Source organism: Saccostrea cucullata, unplaced genomic scaffold (assembly GCF_032062105.1).
Source record: "Saccostrea cucullata isolate Sc308-1 unplaced genomic scaffold, CSIRO_AGI_Scuc_v1 ctg1162, whole genome shotgun sequence".
Taxonomy (NCBI): Eukaryota; Metazoa; Mollusca; class Bivalvia; order Ostreida; family Ostreidae; genus Saccostrea; species Saccostrea cuccullata.
In genome coordinates, this window is record NW_026923682.1 from 10,049 (window position 1) to 17,193 (window position 7,145).

Consider the following 7,145-nt stretch of genomic DNA (forward strand, 5'->3'; position numbering starts at 1 on the left):
AATTGATATTAAAAATTGTAAACGTCAAACTCCCTATTTAACTGTATATGCATTTAAAGCCGTTTTTAATCTATTAAGCACTAAAACTAAAAAAATAGAAAAAAAAATGAAAACTAACATTCTATTTTATGAAATCATTCTTGCCCCCCCCCCTCAAAAAAACAAAACAAAACAAAAAATATCCCCTTATACACACGCCAATTAAAGAGAAAAGTACGTTCTCCGAAATAGTTATAATTTTTTAAATGGTCCACTTTACAAAATAAAAAAAAAAAAAGCCAAATCTTTATATATGCGAATTATTTTTGAATTTACTCTCTCTCCCTCCCTCTGTGTGTGGGGATAAGGGAATAAGAGACAGTGTGTGTGTGTATGTTAAGGTCTTAAAGCCATGGTGTGCACTCTATTAATTCAAAGGGGCGTATATTATAAATGTAATGCAGAACTACTCCTGTTTTGATAATTTTAATGTCCAAAGAAAAAAAAGCTACAGCAAAGCTATCGAATCAGCGTGCCGTTTTGACAATCCCACGCACAGTTCAACAATTAGGGCTAGTTGCCATCTTGGGTGTCTGTAGAGTGAACCTTTTATTTGATACGTTTTCAATTCCTTGATGACGTGCTCTACGTACACACGTCTCTGTTTGTGTAACAAATTAAACTTTCGATGCCTGCGCTGTTCATTAAGTGGTCTCCGAATAATGTCCACAGATTTATATGGAGTTACCAACGGATGTTCATTTGGATAAATTCCATCGGCCAGAATACAACATTCGCCAGGGAAATCTAGTAGTTGTCCTGGACCAATAGGTCCAATCTGCTGGTACGTTCCAGCATCGTTCTCATGACCAAGGAAACCAGAATGGACATACCTGATATTTTTATCGTTGTCGATTATCACTTGATATACGTAGACTGAATAGATATACAAATTGTTTAAATGAAATAAACCGTAAATGGTTGGTATCTTCAGGAACTTGGAAAGGACAGGAGAGAAGTTAAAACACATTACCCCCCCCCCCCCCCCCCCACCCCTGTTCCCACTCCTGGGCGGACTAAAGCCTACTAAAATTAGCAGCATGTGAGTTATGTACACATACTGGCGCAATTAAATAGCAGTGGTATATTTTCTGTTCTTACATTTTTATGCAACTCGTGAAAGTAAGGGAAGGATTGTGAAACAAATTGTCAATTAGATGTGTAACTTTATATTCCGACGACACTTTTTAACTTCGTTGATTTAATTATGAAGTTTAAACTTACAGACATTTCAGTTTGAATTGCAACTTCAGATAGATTAAAAATTCCGAAATTAAAATGAAAAAAAACCCAGAATAAATCTTTGTTACAAAGTCAAATTACGAATTCAAAGAGTCTACGTATACATTGATGTTGTGTCAGCGAATTCGCATATTACAATAGATTAAAATAAGATTAAAATTTAGCATATAAAGTTTTTTTTAGTATTTACTCAAATATAGTAGATTTTTGTACACACACATGCAAAAATATCTAAAGGAAATCATTAATAAACTGTCATGCTTTCAAAATGTTCACATGTATTTATAAACGCAGTAAATAACACAAACTTTTTTCTTTGTTAATTTTCAAATGGGTAACCTGAATGATATTTTCTGGGAAATTGGGAGTTATTTGTAAGATTTTGACACAGATGTTAACAGTACGTGTACAATTTTGTATAGAATCACATAGTAAAAAAATACAAAATCGCTTCTCTAAAGGTGCAAAGATAGATTTAATGTGAATATTTCTAAAATTTTTAGTATAATTCCAGTATGTTTCCGTAACTTTTCATACGAAAAAACCTTTTTTTTTCTTAAGCACCCTCGAAAAATTGCGATTTATTTATATTGTAGTGTTTTAGGGATTGATTATATACTATATTTCCTTTCAAGATCAGTCAAACATTACATTTCAACCCCAAATGTGTAGCACAGTTAAATCACAATATTTGGAAATGTACCGATTACATGTAGATTGGTATCGAAAGAAAGTTGGAACGTATCCCCTTTCGACGCACGGGTGTACACCTTTATTTGCTCCCACACTCAAATATACACACAGGCACATACATCCTTTCTCACCCACAAAACACAATCCCCCCCCCCCCCCCCGCTGAAAGTGGAGGATATCCATTTCGGTCTGTCTGTCTGTCCGCTGTATATTTTTTATTTCTGCCTGTCTGTAACTTTTTCGTTTCCAGAGTGATATCTCGATAAGCCTTTGAGCTCTTGCTATGAAATTTTACACCATGATTCCCTAAGACCTAAAAATCCCTTTTGATTGTAAGGTCAATAGATTAAAGGTCCTAAAAGCAAATTTTTTGTCTGTTTTTACACTTTCCTTTCCGCGCGAGATTTCAAGAAATGTCTGAGCTTTTGCAGTAACAATTTATACCACAACTCCATGGCTAAAGGAAGTTTTGAATTTTAGGTCAGAAGGTGAAAGATCATAATATCATTCATTCTGTACGTGTGTATGTGAACATTTATTTCTGAGCGATATCTCAAGGAGCCTTTTTTTTTTTTTAAATTTCATTTATACAATAACTTTCTATTCCACTCCTCCGAAATCGTAAACCGCAGGGGTTCAAAATCTTCACCAATGTCTGCGACTACTTGAGGGGACTCTGTAATCTATTCATTGCAAAAGTATTCGATGATCCCTTTAATGAGTTATTGCCCCTGAAACTCTTTGAATTTTACAAGTAATTAAAAATTTTCAAAAAAGAAGTTGTAGAAACATGGGACCAACTGCATAAGATTTAATGACATTTGACCTCAAGATTTATGTAAATATCAAAGGTCAAGGTCACTCAAAATTGAGAAATTAAAACTCTTTTTATATTTTTTTTGTCTTTTAATATATACAATCTATCTTTGCATCTTTAATATGTACTCTTAAAACTATTTCAAAGATTTCATACATGTCCTTTGATATTGACCTTATTAAAAGTTAATCGCCCTGTGTGCGAAAAACCTTGTTATTGCTACTCCTCCGAAACCGTAGAGGTATGAAACCTTCACTAAGGGACTTTGGGCAAAACTTGTATGTTCCAGTGCGTAAGGATCTGGTGATTCCTTGAATGAGTTACTGCACTTTAATACATTTTACTTACCATTAAACCTTATAACTTTAAAATTATAAGTCATAGAGGCATGGGGTTAATTGCAATGTGTACTTTGACCTTGAATATTACTTGAAGGTCAATGGTCAAGGTCACTTCAAAATTATGAAATTTTCATTTTTTTTTCTTTTTTTAAGCCACTCCTGGTTTCTTTTAATGAAATTTAATTTTAAAGATAAATATAAAATGAAATAAAAATTCAAAGAAGGTGGAAAGACCTCTCATTGTTCTGTGAACAATAAGTCTCCTTTAATTTCGTTCTGCAGTCCACGCACCCATCATTTTTAGTTTTCGAGGGAGTTAAGGATGAGTATGTTTTCTGATTCTTGTAGTGCAATTTATAGTAACCTGAAAATTGACAGCTTATGAAAGGAAACTAACAATAATATTATTTATTTCTATTTAATACCTGAGTGTGGATGCAATGGTACTTTCTGTGTCCACTGTAGAATTCAGCCTGATTCTCGGTAATTGGCTGCAGAATCTCATGAGAAGTACAATCTATACAGCCAACAAAATTGGGCATTTCTGGCCAATTCCCTCGGAAACTCCTCAACTCTCGTAAAGATGGCCAAGAAATCACGGGGTGGACAATTTCCCACAACAAGACCCAATAAGTATTAAGAATTCTACCCACTGTTGTTAAACCAAATGATACAGAGAGTACACTGTAGGTGGGGTATTGTCTGAGCCATTCTAAGGTCAATAAAACTCTGTTTGACAAGGATAAATTATCTATACCATATCGCTTCTCTGGAACCCTCTCAGAAACTTCTTTAACAAGTTCGTTAAAAGTTCGAAAGTTCTCTCCACGTAAGATGCAGAACTCAAACAGTCTTGAAATCAAACTACCATACACATCCTTACAAACAAATATTCCGTTTAATTCATTTTCCAACATCCTTGCTCTAATATTAAAGGAATGGTACGGAAAAGGCCTTCTGGTTAGTCTACTGAATGTTTGATATAGGTTCATAAAAAACAAAATTCCAACATTTTGCTCTAATTGCAAAAACGGCAAATACTGAAAAGAAATATACTGTGATGATTGATATGCCTTTGGTGTCACAAAATTTGATTTTCTTGCCAACATGACATCATTTTCCACACGTAAATGCCCTTAATTGTACAGTGTATATTGACCTGAGAAGCATACCACTAAATCCTGTTTCATCGCAGTTAAAAATCTGCGACGGTTTGTCTTTCAGTTCTAAATTCTTCACCGTATCCTCTAGGAGGGTGAAGTATTGTTTCATGACAGTCCAATTGGACATGCGGGAGCGGGCCTTATCCTGTGCCTCTGGAGTCCTCTCAGCAAGCAGGGGGTATATGTGAAAGAAATTCCTACACCACTTGTCCGATGGGCTTTTATCTAGGTTAAAAAGTGTGTCACGCCCCACTTTCCTTTACAATAGCGACGACATAGGACTGAAATCGACGATAGGTCTTCATTATAATACAGAAACACTCTTTCGTTACATATTTTATTCATGTTATTAGTCAATAAATATTTTTACTCATATTTGACATTATCTTATCTAGATAATATTGTCTAATTTTCTGTATTCATAATTAATTTAGCTTTCTTTGATTATGAATAATTGTAGTTTTTCCAATTGAAACTTTTGTTTGGATGTAAATGAATTATGTTGAATTTGTATACATGTAGATATGTCATTGGAATGTGCAGGTCTGGTCTAATGGTTTTGGTAAAGATTCCAGCAAACCAATTTTAATCAAACTTCTTCCTTGAGTGAAGGCAAAAGCACAAAAGGAGGAAAATTCATATTCATAAGAAAGGATTCAAAATTAAGCGGCCAGATAGCTCAGTATAGATAGAGCGCCTAGCATGAGATCCTTAGAAACATCTTTGGATCAAATCTCGGTGTGACTTTTTTTTTTCGCTTCCTAATAACATATGTAAGTCATATTAGGAAATCAATAGCCGGTGTTTATATACATTTTTTCAGTAAAGTAAATCATAAAAAGATGCATTAATGAGGAAATAAATGTATGTATTGATCCTAAAAGTGTGATCAGGAAAGATTTTAAGAGAAATTGTGTAGTTGAATTTCCTCCACATGCATAATACAGTGATAGGTCATCGGTGGGGAGAGTGTGTGTTGTGTTGGCCTTAAATCGCCTTGATCATATAATTTTTGGACATTTATATACGCACCTTCAGCATTTTCCGAGTGATCGGAAATCCTCTGGTGCTCATATGATTTATATATTCCACCAGACTACTTTCTTCCTCCTTAGACAACATATTAGATGGTCATTTGCTTGATTTTTTTGTATTTTTCTTTAACTTTGTCGCATATTGTAGACCTCGGGACATTATACTCCCTTGCTGCCTGATATGGATTTAGTTTTGTGCATTTTACATCTCCCGCCGCCTTCTCCATTGTCTCGGCAGAATACTGCCGTTTCGACATTTTCTCTAAAATGATCGGATGATTCATAAAAATGTTTTATCTAAACCTAACACCCCCCCCCCCACTCGCACTTTAAAATTTGATATATATAGATCTATTTTATACACCTGTGAAACGTGAAGATCCAAGATAGAATCCCCCCTTTCCAATACCCTTAATTGTAAGAGGCAATTGAATGGAGAGAGGGGGGAGGGTTAGAATGAAACGGGAAAACCAGAGATCCCGTGTCACAACAGGTGTAGAACGATAAAAGTCCCTCTAAATACTACTATACTGTTCAGTTTCAGATAACAAACAATTTTCTGAGTAATACATAAATCCCCTATTGACCCTCAGTTACAACTTGAGTGCGTCATTAAAAGTGTAATAATTCGTCACCCTGAAAACGCGATCAGCAACGCGGATGTTGTGGAACATTATTAGTATAGACCTACATGCAGTGCGAAAAGTTCACTATGTATCAATATGAAATTATTTCAAATTTGAATGTTAATTCAATTGAATTTTACAAAATTTGGTCTCTCTCTCTCTCTTTCTTTCCCTCTCTCTCTCTCTCTCTCTCTCTCTCTCCGGCGGCATATGTACATGGCAAGAAATAGGCCTAGCCCGTAATTTATACTTTTATCATGACAATATATGGTAGATGCCCACTAGATGGTAAGATCTAACCCCCACTAATCTGATTATATCCTACATTCACTCATGTAGATGAGTGCCCCTTTCCCTTCCCACAGAATTTTTTGATAAAGGAAAGAAGATTTGTTTGAGCTTTTCCCACATTTCATTTGCTTATATCAAGATTATAAATGTTGACAGGGCTTTGTTTATACCGAGGCTGACCCCTTGAAAAAAAAAATGGATGTTTCTTTTTTCACGCAATAATTTCATTTCAATTCATTAAGTGTGAATATCTAGCTACAAACGCTATTTTGGTAGGAATTTAAATGTAAACAGAACTTGAGAGACAATAAAAAAAACACACACATACACACACAAAATCCAGGAAATAATTTTGTTCTGTGCAAACTGCATAGGTAGACAATTGCAATCATTCCAGTATCAGCTCTCCCATAATTGAGAAAAAATATAGAAATTGTCTTTTCGCATCATGTTGAAGAAATACAATAAAATAAACAAACGCGTTACTGATCGCATCTGAGTTCACGATAATGCGTTTATAGGGGTGCTTTGAGATAAAAAATAGAACAAAACCTCAGTTTCAAAGTTGTGACGTCACTTCCTCACATCATAAACAAGAAGATTATTCGGACGAAACACTGTTTTTGTAAAGTATACCACTATAATATTATCTCTGATGTAAGGTAAGTTACTCATGTTTACCTTTCTGTGTGCAGCAGACGATCTTTAAAAAAATCTCGAAAAATCGCGTTTAAAACACGCGAAATGACGTAATAGACGGTAACTGGTACTAGACGGCTACTGGTACAGTACCATTAAATTTTTTTTTTAGTATTCATTTTTTTCAAATACAAGTCCAATTCAAGTCTGTTTTATTTCCTACACTGAACACATACAGTAAACACTCTTTAGAAATTCCT

The 7,145-nt window shown here is 34.6% G+C and overlaps 1 pseudogene; it reads right to left on the reverse strand.

Moving 5' to 3' along the window:
- Positions 1-487: 487 nt before the first annotated feature.
- LOC134264658 (uncharacterized) lies at positions 488-5,586 on the reverse strand (annotated as a pseudogene).
- Positions 5,587-7,145: the final 1,559 nt, after the last annotated feature.